The sequence below is a fragment of the Electrophorus electricus genome, chromosome 23, assembly GCF_041902795.1.
Source record: "Electrophorus electricus isolate QZ-2024a chromosome 23, ASM4190279v1, whole genome shotgun sequence".
Classification (NCBI taxonomy): domain Eukaryota; kingdom Metazoa; phylum Chordata; class Actinopteri; order Gymnotiformes; family Gymnotidae; genus Electrophorus; species Electrophorus electricus.
In genome coordinates, this window is record NC_137519.1 from 1111332 (window position 1) to 1136571 (window position 25240).

The 25240-nt window shown below is 42.6% G+C and overlaps 11 non-coding genes across 11 annotated transcripts; all 11 read right to left on the reverse strand.

The window, feature by feature from the left end:
• Positions 1–2623: 2623 nt before the first annotated feature.
• trnap-ugg (transfer RNA proline (anticodon UGG)) lies at positions 2624–2695 on the reverse strand. Its single transcript has one exon. It is a non-coding gene; the product is annotated as a tRNA-Pro (tRNA).
• A 1878-nt stretch (positions 2696–4573) lies between these two features.
• On the reverse strand, positions 4574–4645 carry trnap-ugg (transfer RNA proline (anticodon UGG)). Its single transcript has one exon. It is a non-coding gene; the product is annotated as a tRNA-Pro (tRNA).
• Positions 4646–7391: 2746 nt separating this feature from the next.
• trnap-ugg (transfer RNA proline (anticodon UGG)) lies at positions 7392–7463 on the reverse strand. Its single transcript has one exon. It is a non-coding gene; the product is annotated as a tRNA-Pro (tRNA).
• Positions 7464–10209: 2746 nt separating this feature from the next.
• On the reverse strand, positions 10210–10281 carry trnap-ugg (transfer RNA proline (anticodon UGG)). Its single transcript has one exon. It is a non-coding gene; the product is annotated as a tRNA-Pro (tRNA).
• Positions 10282–11678: 1397 nt separating this feature from the next.
• Positions 11679–11750, reverse strand: trnap-ugg (transfer RNA proline (anticodon UGG)). The gene has a single exon. It is a non-coding gene; the product is annotated as a tRNA-Pro (tRNA).
• A 1397-nt stretch (positions 11751–13147) lies between these two features.
• On the reverse strand, positions 13148–13219 carry trnap-ugg (transfer RNA proline (anticodon UGG)). Its single transcript has one exon. It is a non-coding gene; the product is annotated as a tRNA-Pro (tRNA).
• Positions 13220–15964: 2745 nt separating this feature from the next.
• trnap-ugg (transfer RNA proline (anticodon UGG)) lies at positions 15965–16036 on the reverse strand. The gene has a single exon. It is a non-coding gene; the product is annotated as a tRNA-Pro (tRNA).
• Positions 16037–18781: 2745 nt separating this feature from the next.
• Positions 18782–18853, reverse strand: trnap-ugg (transfer RNA proline (anticodon UGG)). The gene has a single exon. It is a non-coding gene; the product is annotated as a tRNA-Pro (tRNA).
• Positions 18854–21396: 2543 nt separating this feature from the next.
• trnap-ugg (transfer RNA proline (anticodon UGG)) lies at positions 21397–21468 on the reverse strand. Its single transcript has one exon. It is a non-coding gene; the product is annotated as a tRNA-Pro (tRNA).
• Positions 21469–23346: 1878 nt separating this feature from the next.
• Positions 23347–23418, reverse strand: trnap-ugg (transfer RNA proline (anticodon UGG)). The gene has a single exon. It is a non-coding gene; the product is annotated as a tRNA-Pro (tRNA).
• A 1397-nt stretch (positions 23419–24815) lies between these two features.
• On the reverse strand, positions 24816–24887 carry trnap-ugg (transfer RNA proline (anticodon UGG)). Its single transcript has one exon. It is a non-coding gene; the product is annotated as a tRNA-Pro (tRNA).
• Positions 24888–25240: the final 353 nt, after the last annotated feature.

Consider the following 25240-nt stretch of genomic DNA (forward strand, 5'->3'; position numbering starts at 1 on the left):
GGAAATGGGGCTTGTCCAGGATTTGAAACCCGGACCTCTCGCACCCTAACCAAGAATCATACGCCTAGACCAACCAGCCCGTGTTGGCAGTTTCGATTGATCGACTTTTCGATTTCTGGCTGAAGTCCACATTTGGACACCTTCTGCAGGCCGGCACGCCATTGAAGGCCGAAAGAATGCAAGCCATCTGTTCGTTGTGACCTTCCACATGCTGAAATCCCTTAGGCATACACTAGCAATGACATGGGAAAACACACATTAAAAAAAAAATCCACAATGCATGTGCATCAATGAGTTGACCTAGCCGTACAAAACTCAAGGACTTTAATCCAGACATTGGACAGATGGTTGACATTAAGTTTGAAAGCCCTAGCTTTAAAGTTCGTGGTTGGGTGACACTGTGCATTTCTCTATAAAAATAGATGTCTGATAGAGCCCACTGCTCGTTGTGACCTTCCACGTGTTAAGCTCACTTAGGCATTCTTGGGAGGCCTTAACATCAAAGGTATGATCATTTCAGCCCTTTGCAATGTTTTTGGCTATGCTGTGGTTCCGCCAGAGCTGATTTTCCAACTTCACCACACATGGTACTAAAATATGTGTCTCTAATATTTACCAAAGCTCAAGCCAGTTCTGGTCCCTTAGATCTTCCACCCTAGAAAGTTTAGTCGCAAGGCTAATCTAATTTGATTGTTACAGTTAAGACAGCATATTTAAATAGCCTTTGAAAAAACACTCCTAAGTCTAGCGCACTAATACTTTCACTCAGCAAAATGCACTTTTTAAAAATCACTCTCGAAGCCTCCGTGCCAACCCTTTAACCTATCTCCAGCAAACTCACTGGCTATAACCTAGGCCTTAGTCTCATAGAGCCCATTGAGTTGCTTAGCCTGTGAAAACCACACTGGCAATGACATGGTAAAACACACTTTAAAAAAAAACACCCACAATGCATGTGCATCAATGACTTGACCTAGCCGTACAAAACTCAAGGGCTTTAATCCAGGCATTGGACAGATGGATGACATTCAGTTTAAAAGCCCTAGCTTTAAAGTTGCTGGTTGGGTGACACTGTGCATTTCACTGTAAAAATAGACGTCTGATAGAGCCCACTGCTCGTTGTGACCTTCCACAAGCTAAGCTCTCTTAGGCATTCTTGGGAGGCCTTAACATCAAAGGTATGATCATTTCAGCCCTTTGCAATGTTTTTGGCTATTCTGTGGTTCCGCCAGAGCTGATTTTCCAACTTCACTACACATGGTACTAAAATATGTGTCTCTAATATTTACCAAAGCTCAAGCAATTTACGGTCCCTTAGATTTTCCACACTACAAAGTTTAGTCGTAAGGCTAATATAATTTGATTGTTACAGTTAAGACAGCATATTTAAATAGCCTGTGAAAAAACACTCCTAAGTCTAGCACACTAATACTTTGACTCAGCAAAATGCACTTTTTAAAAATCACTGTCGAAGCCGGGGCGCGCCAGCCCTTTAACCTATCTCCAGCAAACTCACTGGCTATAAACTAGGTCTTAGACTCATAGAGCCCACTGAGTTGCTTAGCCTGTGAAAACCACACTGGCAATGACATGGCAAAACACACTTAAAAAAAAAAAAACCCACAATGCATATGCATCAATGAGTTGACCTAGCCGTACAAAACTCAAGGACTTTAATCCAGACATTGGACAGATGGTTGACATTAAGTTTGAAATCCCTAGTTTTAAAGTTCGTGGTTGGGTGACACTGTGCATTTCTCTATAAAAATAGATGTCTGATAGAGCCCACTGCTCGTTGTGACCTTCCACGTGTTAAGCTCACTTAGGCATTCTTGGGAGGCCTTAACATCAAAGGTATGATCATTTCAGCCCTTTGCAATGTTTTTGGCTATGCTGTGGTTATGCCAGAGCTGATTTTCCAACTTCACCACACATGGTACTAAAATATGTGTCTCTAATATTTACCAAAGCTCAGGCCAGTTCCGGTCCCTTAGATCTTCCAGCCTTCAAAGTTTAGTCGCAAGGCTAATCTAATTTGATTGTTACAGTTAAGACAGCATATTTAAATAGCCTGTGAAAAAACACTCCTAAGTCTAGCGCACTAATACTTTCACTCAGCAAAATGCACTTTTTAAAAATCACTCTCGAAGCCTCCGTGCCAACCCTTTAACCTATCTCCAGCAAACTCACTGGCTGTAAACTAGGCCTTAGTCTCATAGATCCCAATGAGTTGCTTAGCCTGTGAAAACCGCACTGGCAATGACATGGGAAAACACACTTAAAAAAAAACCCCCACAATGCATGTGCATCAATGAGTTGACCTAGCCGTACAAAACTCAAGGGCTTTAATCCAGGCATTGGACAGATGGATGACATTAAGTTTGAAATCCCTAGCTTTAAAGTTGCTGGTTGGGTGACACTGTGCATTTCTCTGTAAAAACAGACGTCAGGTTTAGGTGATTGTTACCTAAGTAAATTCCTTAAAACCTAACAAGCAAATTCTGGCTTAGATCACCAGGACAGGAAGTGGGCACTCTTGTATTGTCTGAAGTTGGACACTACTTAGCATAATCTTAAAAGAATTTCCTGGCTCTAACATCAGTCAGAGATTTGAGGTGAAGGCGGGCTTGTCCGGGAATTGAACCCGGGACCTCTCACACCCAAAGCGAGAATCATACCTCTAGACCAACAAGCCTTTTCACACCACCCTATAGTCCCCTTTTTACTGGACATTTGAAAGAAACAGAAGTCAGGGGCCCAGCACTTTTCAGAAAGGGCCACTAATAAATGGTGCCAGACACCTGTGGATCTAAAGTAAGGAAATGGGGCTTGTCCGGGATTTGAAACCCGGACCTCTCGCACCCTAACCAAGAATCATACGCCTAGACCAACCAGCCCGTGTTGGCAGTTTCGATTGATCGACTTTTCGATTTCTGGCTGAAGTCCACATTTGGACACCTTCTGCAGGCCGGCACGCCATTGAAGGCCGAAAGAATGCAAGCCATCTGTTCGTTGTGACCTTCCACATGCTGAAATCCCTTAGGCATACACTAGCAATGACATGGGAAAACACACATTAAAAAAAAAATCCACAATGCATGTGCATCAATGAGTTGACCTAGCCGTACAAAACTCAAGGACTTTATTCCAGGCATTGGACAGATGGATGATATTCAGTTTAAAAGCCCTAGCTTTAAAGTTGCTGGTTGGGTGACACTGTGCATTTCTCTATAAAAATAGATATCTGATAGAGCCCACTGCTCGTTGTGACCTTCCACGTGTTAAGCTCACTTAGGCATTCTTGGGAGGCCTTAACATCAAAGGTATGATCATTTCAGCCCTTTGCAATGTTTTTGGCTATGCTGTGGTTCCGCCAGAGCTGATTTTCCAACTTCACCACACATGGTACTAAAATATGTGTCTCTAATATTTACCAAAGCTCAAGCCAGTTCTGGTCCCTTAGATCTTCCACCCTAGAAAGTTTAGTCGCAAGGCTAATCTAATTTGATTGTTACAGTTAAGACAGCATATTTAAATAGCCTTTGAAAAAACACTCCTAAGTCTAGCGCACTAATACTTTCACTCAGCAAAATGCACTTTTTAAAAATCACTCTCGAAGCCTCCGTGCCAACCCTTTAACCTATCTCCAGCAAACTCACTGGCTATAACCTAGGCCTTAGTCTCATAGAGCCCATTGAGTTGCTTAGCCTGTGAAAACCACACTGGCAATGACATGGTAAAACACACTTTAAAAAAAAACACCCACAATGCATGTGCATCAATGACTTGACCTAGCCGTACAAAACTCAAGGGCTTTAATCCAGGCATTGGACAGATGGATGACATTCAGTTTAAAAGCCCTAGCTTTAAAGTTGCTGGTTGGGTGACACTGTGCATTTCACTGTAAAAATAGACGTCTGATAGAGCCCACTGCTCGTTGTGACCTTCCACAAGCTAAGCTCTCTTAGGCATTCTTGGGAGGCCTTAACATCAAAGGTATGATCATTTCAGCCCTTTGCAATGTTTTTGGCTATTCTGTGGTTCCGCCAGAGCTGATTTTCCAACTTCACTACACATGGTACTAAAATATGTGTCTCTAATATTTACCAAAGCTCAAGCAATTTACGGTCCCTTAGATTTTCCACACTACAAAGTTTAGTCGTAAGGCTAATATAATTTGATTGTTACAGTTAAGACAGCATATTTAAATAGCCTGTGAAAAAACACTCCTAAGTCTAGCGCACTAATACTTTGACTCAGCAAAATGCACTTTTTAAAAATCACTGTCGAAGCCGGGGCGCGCCAGCCCTTTAACCTATCTCCAGCAAACTCACTGGCTATAAACTAGGTCTTAGACTCATAGAGCCCACTGAGTTGCTTAGCCTGTGAAAACCACACTGGCAATGACATGGCAAAACACACTTAAAAAAAAAAAACCTAACAAGCAAATTCTGGCTTAGATCACCAGGACAGGAAGTGGGCACTCTTGTATTGTCTGAAGTTGGACACTACTTAGCATAATCTTAAAAGAATTTCCTCGCTCTAACATCAGTCAGAGATTTGAGGTGAAGGCGGGCTTGTCCGGGAATTGAACCCGGGACCTCTCACACCCAAAGCAAGAATCATACCTCTAGACCAACAAGCCTTTTCACACCTCCCTATAGTCCCCTTTTTACTGGACATTTGAAAGAAACAGAAGTCAGGGGCCCAGCACTTTTCAGAAAGGGCCACTAATAAATGGTGCCAGACACCTGTGGATCTAAAGTAAGGAAATGGGGCTTGTCCAGGATTTGAAACCCGGACCTCTCGCACCCTAACCAAGAATCATACGCCTAGACCAACCAGCCCGTGTTGGCAGTTTCGATTGATCGACTTTTCGATTTCTGGCTGAAGTCCACATTTGGACACCTTCTGCAGGCCGGCACGCCATTGAAGGCCGAAAGAATGCAAGCCATCTGTTCGTTGTGACCTTCCACATGCTGAAATCCCTTAGGCATACACTAGCAATGACATGGGAAAACACACATTAAAAAAAAAATCCACAATGCATGTGCATCAATGAGTTGACCTAGCCGTACAAAACTCAAGGACTTTAATCCAGACATTGGACAGATGGTTGACATTAAGTTTGAAAGCCCTAGCTTTAAAGTTCGTGGTTGGGTGACACTGTGCATTTCTCTATAAAAATAGATGTCTGATAGAGCCCACTGCTCGTTGTGACCTTCCACGTGTTAAGCTCACTTAGGCATTCTTGGGAGGCCTTAACATCAAAGGTATGATCATTTCAGCCCTTTGCAATGTTTTTGGCTATGCTGTGGTTCCGCCAGAGCTGATTTTCCAACTTCACCACACATGGTACTAAAATATGTGTCTCTAATATTTACCAAAGCTCAAGCCAGTTCTGGTCCCTTAGATCTTCCACCCTAGAAAGTTTAGTCGCAAGGCTAATCTAATTTGATTGTTACAGTTAAGACAGCATATTTAAATAGCCTTTGAAAAAACACTCCTAAGTCTAGCGCACTAATACTTTCACTCAGCAAAATGCACTTTTTAAAAATCACTCTCGAAGCCTCCGTGCCAACCCTTTAACCTATCTCCAGCAAACTCACTGGCTATAACCTAGGCCTTAGTCTCATAGAGCCCATTGAGTTGCTTAGCCTGTGAAAACCACACTGGCAATGACATGGTAAAACACACTTTAAAAAAAAACACCCATAATGCATGTGCATCAATGACTTGACCTAGCCGTACAAAACTCAAGGGCTTTAATCCAGGCATTGGACAGATGGATGACATTCAGTTTAAAAGCCCTAGCTTTAAAGTTGCTGGTTGGGTGACACTGTGCATTTCACTGTAAAAATAGACGTCTGATAGAGCCCACTGCTCGTTGTGACCTTCCACAAGCTAAGCTCTCTTAGGCATTCTTGGGAGGCCTTAACATCAAAGGTATGATCATTTCAGCCCTTTGCAATGTTTTTGGCTATTCTGTGGTTCCGCCAGAGCTGATTTTCCAACTTCACTACACATGGTACTAAAATATGTGTCTCTAATATTTACCAAAGCTCAAGCAATTTACGGTCCCTTAGATTTTCCACACTACAAAGTTTAGTCGTAAGGCTAATATAATTTGATTGTTACAGTTAAGACAGCATATTTAAATAGCCTGTGAAAAAACACTCCTAAGTCTAGCACACTAATACTTTGACTCAGCAAAATGCACTTTTTAAAAATCACTGTCGAAGCCGGGGCGCGCCAGCCCTTTAACCTATCTCCAGCAAACTCACTGGCTATAAACTAGGTCTTAGACTCATAGAGCCCACTGAGTTGCTTAGCCTGTGAAAACCACACTGGCAATGACATGGCAAAACACACTTAAAAAAAAAAAAACCCACAATGCATATGCATCAATGAGTTGACCTAGCCGTACAAAACTCAAGGACTTTAATCCAGACATTGGACAGATGGTTGACATTAAGTTTGAAATCCCTAGTTTTAAAGTTCGTGGTTGGGTGACACTGTGCATTTCTCTATAAAAATAGATGTCTGATAGAGCCCACTGCTCGTTGTGACCTTCCACGTGTTAAGCTCACTTAGGCATTCTTGGGAGGCCTTAACATCAAAGGTATGATCATTTCAGCCCTTTGCAATGTTTTTGGCTATGCTGTGGTTATGCCAGAGCTGATTTTCCAACTTCACCACACATGGTACTAAAATATGTGTCTCTAATATTTACCAAAGCTCAGGCCAGTTCCGGTCCCTTAGATCTTCCAGCCTTCAAAGTTTAGTCGCAAGGCTAATCTAATTTGATTGTTACAGTTAAGACAGCATATTTAAATAGCCTGTGAAAAAACACTCCTAAGTCTAGCGCACTAATACTTTCACTCAGCAAAATGCACTTTTTAAAAATCACTCTCGAAGCCTCCGTGCCAACCCTTTAACCTATCTCCAGTAAACTCACTGGCTGTAAACTAGGCCTTAGTCTCATAGATCCCAATGAGTTGCTTAGCCTGTGAAAACCGCACTGGCAATGACATGGGAAAACACACTTAAAAAAAAACCCCCACAATGCATGTGCATCAATGAGTTGACCTAGCCGTACAAAACTCAAGGGCTTTAATCCAGGCATTGGACAGATGGATGACATTAAGTTTGAAATCCCTAGCTTTAAAGTTGCTGGTTGGGTGACACTGTGCATTTCTCTGTAAAAACAGACGTCAGGTTTAGGTGATTGTTACCTAAGTAAATTCCTTAAAACCTAACAAGCAAATTCTGGCTTAGATCACCAGGACAGGAAGTGGGCACTCTTGTATTGTCTGAAGTTGGACACTACTTAGCATAATCTTAAAAGAATTTCCTGGCTCTAACATCAGTCAGAGATTTGAGGTGAAGGCGGGCTTGTCCGGGAATTGAACCCGGGACCTCTCACACCCAAAGCGAGAATCATACCTCTAGACCAACAAGCCTTTTCACACCACCCTATAGTCCCCTTTTTACTGGACATTTGAAAGAAACAGAAGTCAGGGGCCCAGCACTTTTCAGAAAGGGCCACTAATAAATGGTGCCAGACACCTGTGGATCTAAAGTAAGGAAATGGGGCTCGTCCGGGATTTGAAACCCGGACCTCTCGCACCCTAACCAAGAATCATACGCCTAGACCAACCAGCCCGTGTTGGCAGTTTCGATTGATCGACTTTTCGATTTCTGGCTGAAGTCCACATTTGGACACCTTCTGCAGGCCGGCACGCCATTGAAGGCCGAAAGAATGCAAGCCATCTGTTCGTTGTGACCTTCCACATGCTGAAATCCCTTAGGCATACACTAGCAATGACATGGGAAAACACACATTAAAAAAAAAATCCACAATGCATGTGCATCAATGAGTTGACCTAGCCGTACAAAACTCAAGGACTTTATTCCAGGCATTGGACAGATGGATGATATTCAGTTTAAAAGCCCTAGCTTTAAAGTTGCTGGTTGGGTGACACTGTGCATTTCTCTATAAAAATAGATATCTGATAGAGCCCACTGCTCGTTGTGACCTTCCACGTGTTAAGCTCACTTAGGCATTCTTGGGAGGCCTTAACATCAAAGGTATGATCATTTCAGCCCTTTGCAATGTTTTTGGCTATGCTGTGGTTCCGCCAGAGCTGATTTTCCAACTTCACCACACATGGTACTAAAATATGTGTCTCTAATATTTACCAAAGCTCAAGCCAGTTCTGGTCCCTTAGATCTTCCACCCTAGAAAGTTTAGTCGCAAGGCTAATCTAATTTGATTGTTACAGTTAAGACAGCATATTTAAATAGCCTTTGAAAAAACACTCCTAAGTCTAGCGCACTAATACTTTCACTCAGCAAAATGCACTTTTTAAAAATCACTCTCGAAGCCTCCGTGCCAACCCTTTAACCTATCTCCAGCAAACTCACTGGCTATAACCTAGGCCTTAGTCTCATAGAGCCCATTGAGTTGCTTAGCCTGTGAAAACCACACTGGCAATGACATGGTAAAACACACTTTAAAAAAAAACACCCACAATGCATGTGCATCAATGACTTGACCTAGCCGTACAAAACTCAAGGGCTTTAATCCAGGCATTGGACAGATGGATGACATTCAGTTTAAAAGCCCTAGCTTTAAAGTTGCTGGTTGGGTGACACTGTGCATTTCACTGTAAAAATAGACGTCTGATAGAGCCCACTGCTCGTTGTGACCTTCCACAAGCTAAGCTCTCTTAGGCATTCTTGGGAGGCCTTAACATCAAAGGTATGATCATTTCAGCCCTTTGCAATGTTTTTGGCTATTCTGTGGTTCCGCCAGAGCTGATTTTCCAACTTCACTACACATGGTACTAAAATATGTGTCTCTAATATTTACCAAAGCTCAAGCAATTTACGGTCCCTTAGATTTTCCACACTACAAAGTTTAGTCGTAAGGCTAATATAATTTGATTGTTACAGTTAAGACAGCATATTTAAATAGCCTGTGAAAAAACACTCCTAAGTCTAGCGCACTAATACTTTGACTCAGCAAAATGCACTTTTTAAAAATCACTGTCGAAGCCGGGGCGCGCCAGCCCTTTAACCTATCTCCAGCAAACTCACTGGCTATAAACTAGGTCTTAGACTCATAGAGCCCACTGAGTTGCTTAGCCTGTGAAAACCACACTGGCAATGACATGGCAAAACACACTTAAAAAAAAAAAAACCCACAATGCATATGCATCAATGAGTTGACCTAGCCGTACAAAACTCAAGGACTTTAATCCAGACATTGGACAGATGGTTGACATTAAGTTTGAAATCCCTAGTTTTAAAGTTCGTGGTTGGGTGACACTGTGCATTTCTCTATAAAAATAGATGTCTGATAGAGCCCACTGCTCGTTGTGACCTTCCACGTGTTAAGCTCACTTAGGCATTCTTGGGAGGCCTTAACATCAAAGGTATGATCATTTCAGCCCTTTGCAATGTTTTTGGCTATGCTGTGGTTATGCCAGAGCTGATTTTCCAACTTCACCACACATGGTACTAAAATATGTGTCTCTAATATTTACCAAAGCTCAGGCCAGTTCCGGTCCCTTAGATCTTCCAGCCTTCAAAGTTTAGTCGCAAGGCTAATCTAATTTGATTGTTACAGTTAAGACAGCATATTTAAATAGCCTGTGAAAAAACACTCCTAAGTCTAGCGCACTAATACTTTCACTCAGCAAAATGCACTTTTTAAAAATCACTCTCGAAGCCTCCGTGCCAACCCTTTAACCTATCTCCAGCAAACTCACTGGCTGTAAACTAGGCCTTAGTCTCATAGATCCCAATGAGTTGCTTAGCCTGTGAAAACCGCACTGGCAATGACATGGGAAAACACACTTAAAAAAAAACCCCCACAATGCATGTGCATCAATGAGTTGACCTAGCCGTACAAAACTCAAGGGCTTTAATCCAGGCATTGGACAGATGGATGACATTAAGTTTGAAATCCCTAGCTTTAAAGTTGCTGGTTGGGTGACACTGTGCATTTCTCTGTAAAAACAGACGTCAGGTTTAGGTGATTGTTACCTAAGTAAATTCCTTGAAACCTAACAAGCAAATTCTGGCTTAGATCACCAGGACAGGAAGTGGGCACTCTTGTATTGTCTGAAGTTGGACACTACTTAGCATAATCTTAAAAGAATTTCCTGGCTCTAACATCAGTCAGAGATTTGAGGTGAAGGCGGGCTTGTCCGGGAATTGAACCCGGGACCTCTCACACCCAAAGCGAGAATCATACCTCTAGACCAACAAGCCTTTTCACACCACCCTATAGTCCCCTTTTTACTGGACATTTGAAAGAAACAGAAGTCAGGGGCCCAGCACTTTTCAGAAAGGGCCACTAATAAATGGTGCCAGACACCTGTGGATCTAAAGTAAGGAAATGGGGCTTGTCCGGGATTTGAAACCCGGACCTCTCGCACCCTAACCAAGAATCATACGCCTAGACCAACCAGCCCGTGTTGGCAGTTTCGATTGATCGACTTTTCGATTTCTGGCTGAAGTCCACATTTGGACACCTTCTGCAGGCCGGCACGCCATTGAAGGCCGAAAGAATGCAAGCCATCTGTTCGTTGTGACCTTCCACATGCTGAAATCCCTTAGGCATACACTAGCAATGACATGGGAAAACACACATTAAAAAAAAAATCCACAATGCATGTGCATCAATGAGTTGACCTAGCCGTACAAAACTCAAGGACTTTAATCCAGACATTGGACAGATGGTTGACATTAAGTTTGAAAGCCCTAGCTTTAAAGTTCGTGGTTGGGTGACACTGTGCATTTCTCTATAAAAATAGATGTCTGATAGAGCCCACTGCTCGTTGTGACCTTCCACGTGTTAAGCTCACTTAGGCATTCTTGGGAGGCCTTAACATCAAAGGTATGATCATTTCAGCCCTTTGCAATGTTTTTGGCTATGCTGTGGTTATGCCAGAGCTGATTTTCCAACTTCACCACACATGGTACTAAAATATGTGTCTCTAATATTTACCAAAGCTCAGGCCAGTTCCGGTCCCTTAGATCTTCCAGCCTTCAAAGTTTAGTCGCAAGGCTAATCTAATTTGATTGTTACAGTTAAGACAGCATATTTAAATAGCCTGTGAAAAAACACTCCTAAGTCTAGCGCACTAATACTTTCACTCAGCAAAATGCACTTTTTAAAAATCACTCTCGAAGCCTCCGTGCCAACCCTTTAACCTATCTCCAGCAAACTCACTGGCTGTAAACTAGGCCTTAGTCTCATAGATCCCAAAGAGTTGCTTAGCCTGTGAAAACCGCACTGGCAATGACATGGGAAAACACACTTAAAAAAAAAACCCCACAATGCATGTGCATCAATGAGTTGACCTAGCCGTACAAAACTCAAGGGCTTTAATCCAGGCATTGGACAGATGGATGACATTAAGTTTGAAATCCCTAGCTTTAAAGTTGCTGGTTGGGTGACACTGTGCATTTCTCTGTAAAAACAGACGTCAGGTTTAGGTGATTGTTACCTAAGTAAATTCCTTAAAACCTAACAAGCAAATTCTGGCTTAGATCACCAGGACAGGAAGTGGGCACTCTTGTATTGTCTGAAGTTGGACACTACTTAGCATAATCTTAAAAGAATTTCCTCGCTCTAACATCAGTCAGAGATTTGAGGTGAAGGCGGGCTTGTCCGGGAATTGAACCCGGGACCTCTCACACCCAAAGCAAGAATCATACCTCTAGACCAACAAGCCTTTTCACACCTCCCTATAGTCCCCTTTTTACTGGACATTTGAAAGAAACAGAAGTCAGGGGCCCAGCACTTTTCAGAAAGGGCCACTAATAAATGGTGCCAGACACCTGTGGATCTAAAGTAAGGAAATGGGGCTTGTCCAGGATTTGAAACCCGGACCTCTCGCACCCTAACCAAGAATCATACGCCTAGACCAACCAGCCCGTGTTGGCAGTTTCGATTGATCGACTTTTCGATTTCTGGCTGAAGTCCACATTTGGACACCTTCTGCAGGCCGGCACGCCATTGAAGGCCGAAAGAATGCAAGCCATCTGTTCGTTGTGACCTTCCACATGCTGAAATCCCTTAGGCATACACTAGCAATGACATGGGAAAACACACATTAAAAAAAAAATCCACAATGCATGTGCATCAATGAGTTGACCTAGCCGTACAAAACTCAAGGACTTTAATCCAGACATTGGACAGATGGTTGACATTAAGTTTGAAAGCCCTAGCTTTAAAGTTCGTGGTTGGGTGACACTGTGCATTTCTCTATAAAAATAGATGTCTGATAGAGCCCACTGCTCGTTGTGACCTTCCACGTGTTAAGCTCACTTAGGCATTCTTGGGAGGCCTTAACATCAAAGGTATGATCATTTCAGCCCTTTGCAATGTTTTTGGCTATGCTGTGGTTATGCCAGAGCTGATTTTCCAACTTCACCACACATGGTACTAAAATATGTGTCTCTAATATTTACCAAAGCTCAGGCCAGTTCCGGTCCCTTAGATCTTCCAGCCTTCAAAGTTTAGTCGCAAGGCTAATCTAATTTGATTGTTACAGTTAAGACAGCATATTTAAATAGCCTGTGAAAAAACACTCCTAAGTCTAGCGCACTAATACTTTCACTCAGCAAAATGCACTTTTTAAAAATCACTCTCGAAGCCTCCGTGCCAACCCTTTAACCTATCTCCAGCAAACTCACTGGCTGTAAACTAGGCCTTAGTCTCATAGATCCCAAAGAGTTGCTTAGCCTGTGAAAACCGCACTGGCAATGACATGGGAAAACACACTTAAAAAAAAAACCCCACAATGCATGTGCATCAATGAGTTGACCTAGCCGTACAAAACTCAAGGGCTTTAATCCAGGCATTGGACAGATGGATGACATTAAGTTTGAAATCCCTAGCTTTAAAGTTGCTGGTTGGGTGACACTGTGCATTTCTCTGTAAAAACAGACGTCAGGTTTAGGTGATTGTTACCTAAGTAAATTCCTTAAAACCTAACAAGCAAATTCTGGCTTAGATCACCAGGACAGGAAGTGGGCACTCTTGTATTGTCTGAAGTTGGACACTACTTAGCATAATCTTAAAAGAATTTCCTCGCTCTAACATCAGTCAGAGATTTGAGGTGAAGGCGGGCTTGTCCGGGAATTGAACCCGGGACCTCTCACACCCAAAGCAAGAATCATACCTCTAGACCAACAAGCCTTTTCACACCTCCCTATAGTCCCCTTTTTACTGGACATTTGAAAGAAACAGAAGTCAGGGGCCCAGCACTTTTCAGAAAGGGCCACTAATAAATGGTGCCAGACACCTGTGGATCTAAAGTAAGGAAATGGGGCTTGTCCGGGATTTGAAACCCGGACCTCTCGCACCCTAACCAAGAATCATACGCCTAGACCAACCAGCCCGTGTTGGCAGTTTCGATTGATCGACTTTTCGATTTCTGGCTGAAGTCCACATTTGGACACCTTCTGCAGGCCGGCACGCCATTGAAGGCCGAAAGAATGCAAGCCATCTGTTCGTTGTGACCTTCCACATGCTGAAATCCCTTAGGCATACACTAGCAATGACATGGGAAAACACACATTAAAAAAAAAATCCACAATGCATGTGCATCAATGAGTTGACCTAGCCGTACAAAACTCAAGGACTTTATTCCAGGCATTGGACAGATGGATGATATTCAGTTTAAAAGCCCTAGCTTTAAAGTTGCTGGTTGGGTGACACTGTGCATTTCTCTATAAAAATAGATGTCTGATAGAGCCCACTGCTCGTTGTGACCTTCCACGTGTTAAGCTCACTTAGGCATTCTTGGGAGGCCTTAACATCAAAGGTATGATCATTTCAGCCCTTTGCAATGTTTTTGGCTATGCTGTGGTTCCGCCAGAGCTGATTTTCCAACTTCACCACACATGGTACTAAAATATGTGTCTCTAATATTTACCAAAGCTCAAGCCAGTTCTGGTCCCTTAGATCTTCCACCCTAGAAAGTTTAGTCGCAAGGCTAATCTAATTTGATTGTTACAGTTAAGACAGCATATTTAAATAGCCTTTGAAAAAACACTCCTAAGTCTAGCGCACTAATACTTTCACTCAGCAAAATGCACTTTTTAAAAATCACTCTCGAAGCCTCCGTGCCAACCCTTTAACCTATCTCCAGCAAACTCACTGGCTATAACCTAGGCCTTAGTCTCATAGAGCCCATTGAGTTGCTTAGCCTGTGAAAACCACACTGGCAATGACATGGTAAAACACACTTTAAAAAAAAACACCCACAATGCATGTGCATCAATGACTTGACCTAGCCGTACAAAACTCAAGGGCTTTAATCCAGGCATTGGACAGATGGATGACATTCAGTTTAAAAGCCCTAGCTTTAAAGTTGCTGGTTGGGTGACACTGTGCATTTCACTGTAAAAATAGACGTCTGATAGAGCCCACTGCTCGTTGTGACCTTCCACAAGCTAAGCTCTCTTAGGCATTCTTGGGAGGCCTTAACATCAAAGGTATGATCATTTCAGCCCTTTGCAATGTTTTTGGCTATTCTGTGGTTCCGCCAGAGCTGATTTTCCAACTTCACTACACATGGTACTAAAATATGTGTCTCTAATATTTACCAAAGCTCAAGCAATTTACGGTCCCTTAGATTTTCCACACTACAAAGTTTAGTCGTAAGGCTAATATAATTTGATTGTTACAGTTAAGACAGCATATTTAAATAGCCTGTGAAAAAACACTCCTAAGTCTAGCACACTAATACTTTGACTCAGCAAAATGCACTTTTTAAAAATCACTGTCGAAGCCGGGGCGCGCCAGCCCTTTAACCTATCTCCAGCAAACTCACTGGCTATAAACTAGGTCTTAGACTCATAGAGCCCACTGAGTTGCTTAGCCTGTGAAAACCACACTGGCAATGACATGGCAAAACACACTTAAAAAAAAAACCCCCACAATGCATATGCATCAATGAGTTGACCTAGCCGTACAAAACTCAAGGACTTTAATCCAGACATTGGACAGATGGTTGACATTAAGTTTGAAATCCCTAGTTTTAAAGTTCGTGGTTGGGTGACACTGTGCATTTCTCTATAAAAATAGATGTCTGATAGAGCCCACTGCTCGTTGTGACCTTCCACGTGTTAAGCTCACTTAGGCATTCTTGGGAGGCCTTAACATCAAAGGTATGATCATTTCAGCCCTTTGCAATGTTTTTGGCTATGCTGTGGTTATGCCAGAGCTGATTTTCCAACTTCACCACACATGGTACTAAAATATGTGTCTCTAATATTTACCAAAGCTCAGGCCAGTTCCGGTCCCTTAGATCTTCCAGCCTTCAAAGTTTAGTCGCAAGGCTAATCTAATTTGATTGTTACAGTTAAGACAGCATATTTAAATAGCCTGTGAAAAAACACTCCTAAGTCTAGCGCACTAATACTTTCACTCAGCAAAATGCACTTTTTAAAAATCACTCTCGAAGCCTCCGTGCCAACCCTTTAACCTATCTCCAGCAAACTCACTGGCTGTAAACTAGGCCTTAGTCTCATAGATCCCAATGAGTTGCTTAGCCTGTGAAAACCGCACTGGCAATGACATGGGAAAACACACTTAAAAAAAAACCCCCACAATGCATGTGCATCAATGAGTTGACCTAGCCGTACAAAACTCAAGGGCTTTAATCCAGGCATTGGACAGATGGATGACATTAAGTTTGAAATCCCTAGCTTTAAAGTTGCTGGTTGGGTGACACTGTGCATTTCTCTGTAAAAACAGACGTCAGGTTTAGGTGATTGTTACCTAAGTAAATTCCTTAAAACCTAACAAGCAAATTCTGGCTTAGATCACCAGGACAGGAAGTGGGCACTCTTGTATTGTCTGAAGTTGGACACTACTTAGCATAATCTTAAAAGAATTTCCTGGCTCTAACATCAGTCAGAGATTTGAGGTGAAGGCGGGCTTGTCCGGGAATTGAACCCGGGACCTCTCACACCCAAAGCGAGAATCATACCTCTAGACCAACAAGCCTTTTCACACCACCCTATAGTCCCCTTTTTACTGGACATTTGAAAGAAACAGAAGTCAGGGGCCCAGCACTTTTCAGAAAGGGCCACTAATAAATGGTGCCAGACACCTGTGGATCTAAAGTAAGGAAATGGGGCTTGTCCGGGATTTGAAACCCGGACCTCTCGCACCCTAACCAAGAATCATACGCCTAGACCAACCAGCCCGTGTTGGCAGTTTCGATTGATCGACTTTTCGATTTCTGGCTGAAGTCCACATTTGGACACCTTCTGCAGGCCGGCACGCCATTGAAGGCCGAAAGAATGCAAGCCATCTGTTCGTTGTGACCTTCCACATGCTGAAATCCCTTAGGCATACACTAGCAATGACATGGGAAAACACACATTAAAAAAAAAATCCACAATGCATGTGCATCAATGAGTTGACCTAGCCGTACAAAACTCAAGGACTTTATTCCAGGCATTGGACAGATGGATGATATTCAGTTTAAAAGCCCTAGCTTTAAAGTTGCTGGTTGGGTGACACTGTGCATTTCTCTATAAAAATAGATATCTGATAGAGCCCACTGCTCGTTGTGACCTTCCACGTGTTAAGCTCACTTAGGCATTCTTGGGAGGCCTTAACATCAAAGGTATGATCATTTCAGCCCTTTGCAATGTTTTTGGCTATGCTGTGGTTCCGCCAGAGCTGATTTTCCAACTTCACCACACATGGTACTAAAATATGTGTCTCTAATATTTACCAAAGCTCAAGCCAGTTCTGGTCCCTTAGATCTTCCACCCTAGAAAGTTTAGTCGCAAGGCTAATCTAATTTGATTGTTACAGTTAAGACAGCATATTTAAATAGCCTGTGAAAAAACACTCCTAAGTCTAGCACACTAATACTTTGACTCAGCAAAATGCACTTTTTAAAAATCACTCTCGAAGCCTCCGTGCCAACCCTTTAACCTATCTCCAGCAAACTCACTGGCTATAACCTAGGCCTTAGTCTCATAGAGCCCATTGAGTTGCTTAGCCTGTGAAAACCACACTGGCAATGACATGGTAAAACACACTTTAAAAAAAAACACCCACAATGCATGTGCATCAATGACTTGACCTAGCCGTACAAAACTCAAGGGCTTTAATCCAGGCATTGGACAGATGGATGACATTCAGTTTAAAAGCCCTAGCTTTAAAGTTGCTGGTTGGGTGACACTGTGCATTTCACTGTAAAAATAGACGTCTGATAGAGCCCACTGCTCGTTGTGACCTTCCACAAGCTAAGCTCTCTTAGGCATTCTTGGGAGGCCTTAACATCAAAGGTATGATCATTTCAGCCCTTTGCAATGTTTTTGGCTATGCTGTGGTTCCGCCAGAGCTGATTTTCCAACTTCACTACACATGGTACTAAAATATGTGTCTCTAATATTTACCAAAGCTCAAGCAATTTACGGTCCCTTAGATTTTCCACACTACAAAGTTTAGTCGTAAGGCTAATATAATTTGATTGTTACAGTTAAGACAGCATATTTAAATAGCCTGTGAAAAAACACTCCTAAGTCTAGCACACTAATACTTTGACTCAGCAAAATGCACTTTTTAAAAATCACTGTCGAAGCCGGGGCGCGCCAGCCCTTTAACCTATCTCCAGCAAACTCACTGGCTATAAACTAGGTCTTAGACTCATAGAGCCCACTGAGTTGCTTAGCCTGTGAAAACCACACTGGCAATGACATGGCAAAACACACTTAAAAAAAAAAACCCCACAATGCATATGCATCAATGAGTTGACCTAGCCGTACAAAACTCAAGGACTTTAATCCAGACATTGGACAGATGGTTGACATTAAGTTTGAAATCCCTAGTTTTAAAGTTCGTGGTTGGGTGACACTGTGCATTTCTCTATAAAAATAGATGTCTGATAGAGCCCACTGCTCGTTGTGACCTTCCACGTGTTAAGCTCACTTAGGCATTCTTGGGAGGCCTTAACATCAAAGGTATGATCATTTCAGCCCTTTGCAATGTTTTTGGCTATGCTGTGGTTATGCCAGAGCTGATTTTCCAACTTCACCACACATGGTACTAAAATATGTGTCTCTAAAATTTACCAAAGCTCAGGCCAGTTCCGGTCCCTTAGATCTTCCAGCCTTCAAAGTTTAGTCGCAAGGCTAATCTAATTTGATTGTTACAGTTAAGACAGCATATTTAAATAGCCTGTGAAAAAACACTCCTAAGTCTAGCGCACTAATACTTTCACTCAGCAAAATGCACTTTTTAAAAATCACTCTCGAAGCCTCCGTGCCAACCCTTTAACCTATCTCCAGCAAACTCACTGGCTGTAAACTAGGCCTTAGTCTCATAGATCCCAATGAGTTGCTTAGCCTGTGAAAACCGCACTGGCAATGACATGGGAAAACACACTTAAAAAAAAAACCCCACAATGCATGTGCATCAATGAGTTGACCTAGCCGTACAAAACTCAAGGGCTTTAATCCAGGCATTGGACAGATGGATGACATTAAGTTTGAAATCCCTAGCTTTAAAGTTGCTGGTTGGGTGACACTGTGCATTTCTCTGTAAAAACAGACGTCAGGTTTAGGTGATTGTTACCTAAGTAAATTCCTTAAAACCTAACAAGCAAATTCTGGCTTAGATCACCAGGACAGGAAGTGGGCACTCTTGTATTGTCTGAAGTTGGACACTACTTAGCATAATCTTAAAAGAATTTCCTCGCTCTAACATCAGTCAGAGATTTGAGGTGAAGGCGGGCTTGTCTGGGAATTGAACCCAGGACCTCTCACACCCAAAGCGAGAATCATACCTCTAGACCAACCAGCCCGTGTTGGCAGTTTCGATTGATCGACTTTTCGATTTCTGGCTGAAGTCCACATTTGGACACCTTCTGCAGGCCGGCACGCCATTGAAGGCCGAAAGAATGCAAGCCATCTGTTCGTTGTGACCTTCCACATGCTGAAATCCCTTAGGCATACACTAGCAATGACATGGGAAAACACACATTAAAAAAAAAATCCACAATGCATGTGCATCAATGAGTTGACCTAGCCGTACAAAACTCAAGGACTTTATTCCAGGCATTGGACAGATGGATGATATTCAGTTTAAAAGCCCTAGCTTTAAAGTTGCTGGTTGGGTGACACTGTGCATTTCTCTATAAAAATAGATGTCTGATAGAGCCCACTGCTCGTTGTGACCTTCCACGTGTTAAGCTCACTTAGGCATTCTTGGGAGGCCTTAACATCAAAGGTATGATCATTTCAGCCCTTTGCAATGTTTTTGGCTATGCTGTGGTTCCGCCAGAGCTGATTTTCCAACTTCACCACACATGGTACTAAAATATGTGTCTCTAATATTTACCAAAGCTCAAGCCAGTTCTGGTCCCTTAGATCTTCCACCCTAGAAAGTTTAGTCGCAAGGCTAATCTAATTTGATTGTTACAGTTAAGACAGCATATTTAAATAGCCTTTGAAAAAACACTCCTAAGTCTAGCGCACTAATACTTTCACTCAGCAAAATGCACTTTTTAAAAATCACTCTCGAAGCCTCCGTGCCAACCCTTTAACCTATCTCCAGCAAACTCACTGGCTATAACCTAGGCCTTAGTCTCATAGAGCCCATTGAGTTGCTTAGCCTGTGAAAACCACACTGGCAATGACATGGTAAAACACACTTTAAAAAAAAACACCCACAATGCATGTGCATCAATGACTTGACCTAGCCGTACAAAACTCAAGGGCTTTAATCCAGGCATTGGACAGATGGATGACATTCAGTTTAAAAGCCCTAGCTTTAAAGTTGCTGGTTGGGTGACACTGTGCATTTCACTGTAAAAATAGACGTCTGATAGAGCCCACTGCTCGTTGTGACCTTCCACAAGCTAAGCTCTCTTAGGCATTCTTGGGAGGCCTTAACATCAAAGGTATGATCATTTCAGCCCTTTGCAATGTTTTTGGCTATTCTGTGGTTCCGCCAGAGCTGATTTTCCAACTTCACTACACATGGTACTAAAATATGTGTCTCTAATATTTACCAAAGCTCAAGCAATTTACGGTCCCTTAGATTTTCCACACTACAAAGTTTAGTCGTAAGGCTAATATAATTTGATTGTTACAGTTAAGACAGCATATTTAAATAGCCTGTGAAAAAACACTCCTAAGTCTAGCGCACTAATACTTTGACTCAGCAAAATGCACTTTTTAAAAATCACTGTCGAAGCCGGGGCGCGCCAGCCCTTTAACCTATCTCCAGCAAACTCACTGGCTATAAACTAGGTCTTAGACTCATAGAGCCCACTGAGTTGCTTAGCCTGTGAAAACCACACTGGCAATGACATGGCAAAACACACTTAAAAAAAAAAACCCCACAATGCATATGCATCAATGAGTTGACCTAGCCGTACAAAACTCAAGGACTTTAATCCAGACATTGGACAGATGGTTGACATTAAGTTTGAAATCCCTAGTTTTAAAGTTCGTGGTTGGGTGACACTGTGCATTTCTCTATAAAAATAGATGTCTGATAGAGCCCACTGCTCGTTGTGACCTTCCACGTGTTAAGCTCACTTAGGCATTCTTGGGAGGCCTTAACATCAAAGGTATGATCATTTCAGCCCTTTGCAATGTTTTTGGCTATGCTGTGGTTATGCCAGAGCTGATTTTCCAACTTCACCACACATGGTACTAAAATATGTGTCTCTAATATTTACCAAAGCTCAGGCCAGTTCCGGTCCCTTAGATCTTCCAGCCTTCAAAGTTTAGTCGCAAGGCTAATCTAATTTGATTGTTACAGTTAAGACAGCATATTTAAATAGCCTGTGAAAAAACACTCCTAAGTCTAGCGCACTAATACTTTCACTCAGCAAAATGCACTTTTTAAAAATCACTCTCGAAGCCTCCGTGCCAACCCTTTAACCTATCTCCAGCAAACTCACTGGCTGTAAACTAGGCCTTAGTCTCATAGATCCCAATGAGTTGCTTAGCCTGTGAAAACCGCACTGGCAATGACATGGGAAAACACACTTAAAAAAAAACCCCCACAATGCATGTGCATCAATGAGTTGACCTAGCCGTACAAAACTCAAGGGCTTTAATCCAGGCATTGGACAGATGGATGACATTAAGTTTGAAATCCCTAGCTTTAAAGTTGCTGGTTGGGTGACACTGTGCATTTCTCTGTAAAAACAGACGTCAGGTTTAGGTGATTGTTACCTAAGTAAATTCCTTAAAACCTAACAAGCAAATTCTGGCTTAGATCACCAGGACAGGAAGTGGGCACTCTTGTATTGTCTGAAGTTGGACACTACTTAGCATAATCTTAAAAGAATTTCCTGGCTCTAACATCAGTCAGAGATTTGAGGTGAAGGCGGGCTTGTCCGGGAATTGAACCCGGGACCTCTCACACCCAAAGCGAGAATCATACCTCTAGACCAACAAGCCTTTTCACACCACCCTATAGTCCCCTTTTTACTGGACATTTGAAAGAAACAGAAGTCAGGGGCCCAGCACTTTTCAGAAAGGGCCACTAATAAATGGTGCCAGACACCTGTGGATCTAAAGTAAGGAAATGGGGCTTGTCCGGGATTTGAAACCCGGACCTCTCGCACCCTAACCAAGAATCATACGCCTAGACCAACCAGCCCGTGTTGGCAGTTTCGATTGATCGACTTTTCGATTTCTGGCTGAAGTCCACATTTGGACACCTTCTGCAGGCCGGCACGCCATTGAAGGCCGAAAGAATGCAAGCCATCTGTTCGTTGTGACCTTCCACATGCTGAAATCCCTTAGGCATACACTAGCAATGACATGGGAAAACACACATTAAAAAAAAAATCCACAATGCATGTGCATCAATGAGTTGACCTAGCCGTACAAAACTCAAGGACTTTATTCCAGGCATTGGACAGATGGATGATATTCAGTTTAAAAGCCCTAGCTTTAAAGTTGCTGGTTGGGTGACACTGTGCATTTCTCTATAAAAATAGATATCTGATAGAGCCCACTGCTCGTTGTGACCTTCCACGTGTTAAGCTCACTTAGGCATTCTTGGGAGGCCTTAACATCAAAGGTATGATCATTTCAGCCCTTTGCAATGTTTTTGGCTATGCTGTGGTTCCGCCAGAGCTGATTTTCCAACTTCACCACACATGGTACTAAAATATGTGTCTCTAATATTTACCAAAGCTCAAGCCAGTTCTGGTCCCTTAGATCTTCCACCCTAGAAAGTTTAGTCGCAAGGCTAATCTAATTTGATTGTTACAGTTAAGACAGCATATTTAAATAGCCTTTGAAAAAACACTCCTAAGTCTAGCGCACTAATACTTTCACTCAGCAAAATGCACTTTTTAAAAATCACTCTCGAAGCCTCCGTGCCAACCCTTTAACCTATCTCCAGCAAACTCACTGGCTATAACCTAGGCCTTAGTCTCATAGAGCCCATTGAGTTGCTTAGCCTGTGAAAACCACACTGGCAATGACATGGTAAAACACACTTTAAAAAAAAACACCCACAATGCATGTGCATCAATGACTTGACCTAGCCGTACAAAACTCAAGGGCTTTAATCCAGGCATTGGACAGATGGATGACATTCAGTTTAAAAGCCCTAGCTTTAAAGTTGCTGGTTGGGTGACACTGTGCATTTCACTGTAAAAATAGACGTCTGATAGAGCCCACTGCTCGTTGTGACCTTCCACAAGCTAAGCTCTCTTAGGCATTCTTGGGAGGCCTTAACATCAAAGGTATGATCATTTCAGCCCTTTGCAATGTTTTTGGCTATTCTGTGGTTCCGCCAGAGCTGATTTTCCAACTTCACTACACATGGTACTAAAATATGTGTCTCTAATATTTACCAAAGCTCAAGCAATTTACGGTCCCTTAGATTTTCCACACTACAAAGTTTAGTCGTAAGGCTAATATAATTTGATTGTTACAGTTAAGACAGCATATTTAAATAGCCTGTGAAAAAACACTCCTAAGTCTAGCGCACTAATACTTTGACTCAGCAAAATGCACTTTTTAAAAATCACTGTCGAAGCCGGGGCGCGCCAGCCCTTTAACCTATCTCCAGCAAACTCACTGGCTATAAACTAGGTCTTAGACTCATAGAGCCCACTGAGTTGCTTAGCCTGTGAAAACCACACTGGCAATGACATGGCAAAACACACTTAAAAAAAAAAAACCTAACAAGCAAATTCTGGCTTAGATCACCAGGACAGGAAGTGGGCACTCTTGTATTGTCTGAAGTTGGACACTACTTAGCATAATCTTAAAAGAATTTCCTCGCTCTAACATCAGTCAGAGATTTGAGGTGAAGGCGGGCTTGTCCGGGAATTGAACCCGGGACCTCTCACACCCAAAGCAAGAATCATACCTCTAGACCAACAAGCCTTTTCACACCTCCCTATAGTCCCCTTTTTACTGGACATTTGAAAGAAACAGAAGTCAGGGGCCCAGCACTTTTCAGAAAGGGCCACTAATAAATGGTGCCAGACACCTGTGGATCTAAAGTAAGGAAATGGGGCTTGTCCAGGATTTGAAACCCGGACCTCTCGCACCCTAACCAAGAATCATACGCCTAGACCAACCAGCCCGTGTTGGCAGTTTCGATTGATCGACTTTTCGATTTCTGGCTGAAGTCCACATTTGGACACCTTCTGCAGGCCGGCACGCCATTGAAGGCCGAAAGAATGCAAGCCATCTGTTCGTTGTGACCTTCCACATGCTGAAATCCCTTAGGCATACACTAGCAATGACATGGGAAAACACACATTAAAAAAAAAATCCACAATGCATGTGCATCAATGAGTTGACCTAGCCGTACAAAACTCAAGGACTTTAATCCAGACATTGGACAGATGGTTGACATTAAGTTTGAAAGCCCTAGCTTTAAAGTTCGTGGTTGGGTGACACTGTGCATTTCTCTATAAAAATAGATGTCTGATAGAGCCCACTGCTCGTTGTGACCTTCCACGTGTTAAGCTCACTTAGGCATTCTTGGGAGGCCTTAACATCAAAGGTATGATCATTTCAGCCCTTTGCAATGTTTTTGGCTATGCTGTGGTTATGCCAGAGCTGATTTTCCAACTTCACCACACATGGTACTAAAATATGTGTCTCTAATATTTACCAAAGCTCAGGCCAGTTCCGGTCCCTTAGATCTTCCAGCCTTCAAAGTTTAGTCGCAAGGCTAATCTAATTTGATTGTTACAGTTAAGACAGCATATTTAAATAGCCTGTGAAAAAACACTCCTAAGTCTAGCGCACTAATACTTTCACTCAGCAAAATGCACTTTTTAAAAATCACTCTCGAAGCCTCCGTGCCAACCCTTTAACCTATCTCCAGCAAACTCACTGGCTGTAAACTAGGCCTTAGTCTCATAGATCCCAAAGAGTTGCTTAGCCTGTGAAAACCGCACTGGCAATGACATGGGAAAACACACTTAAAAAAAAAACCCCACAATGCATGTGCATCAATGAGTTGACCTAGCCGTACAAAACTCAAGGGCTTTAATCCAGGCATTGGACAGATGGATGACATTAAGTTTGAAATCCCTAGCTTTAAAGTTGCTGGTTGGGTGACACTGTGCATTTCTCTGTAAAAACAGACGTCAGGTTTAGGTGATTGTTACCTAAGTAAATTCCTTAAAACCTAACAAGCAAATTCTGGCTTAGATCACCAGGACAGGAAGTGGGCACTCTTGTATTGTCTGAAGTTGGACACTACTTAGCATAATCTTAAAAGAATTTCCTCGCTCTAACATCAGTCAGAGATTTGAGGTGAAGGCGGGCTTGTCCGGGAATTGAACCCGGGACCTCTCACACCCAAAGCAAGAATCATACCTCTAGACCAACAAGCCTTTTCACACCTCCCTATAGTCCCCTTTTTACTGGACATTTGAAAGAAACAGAAGTCAGGGGCCCAGCACTTTTCAGAAAGGGCCACTAATAAATGGTGCCAGACACCTGTGGATCTAAAGTAAGGAAATGGGGCTTGTCCGGGATTTGAAACCCGGACCTCTCGCACCCTAACCAAGAATCATACGCCTAGACCAACCAGCCCGTGTTGGCAGTTTCGATTGATCGACTTTTCGATTTCTGGCTGAAGTCCACATTTGGACACCTTCTGCAGGCCGGCACGCCATTGAAGGCCGAAAGAATGCAAGCCATCTGTTCGTTGTGACCTTCCACATGCTGAAATCCCTTAGGCATA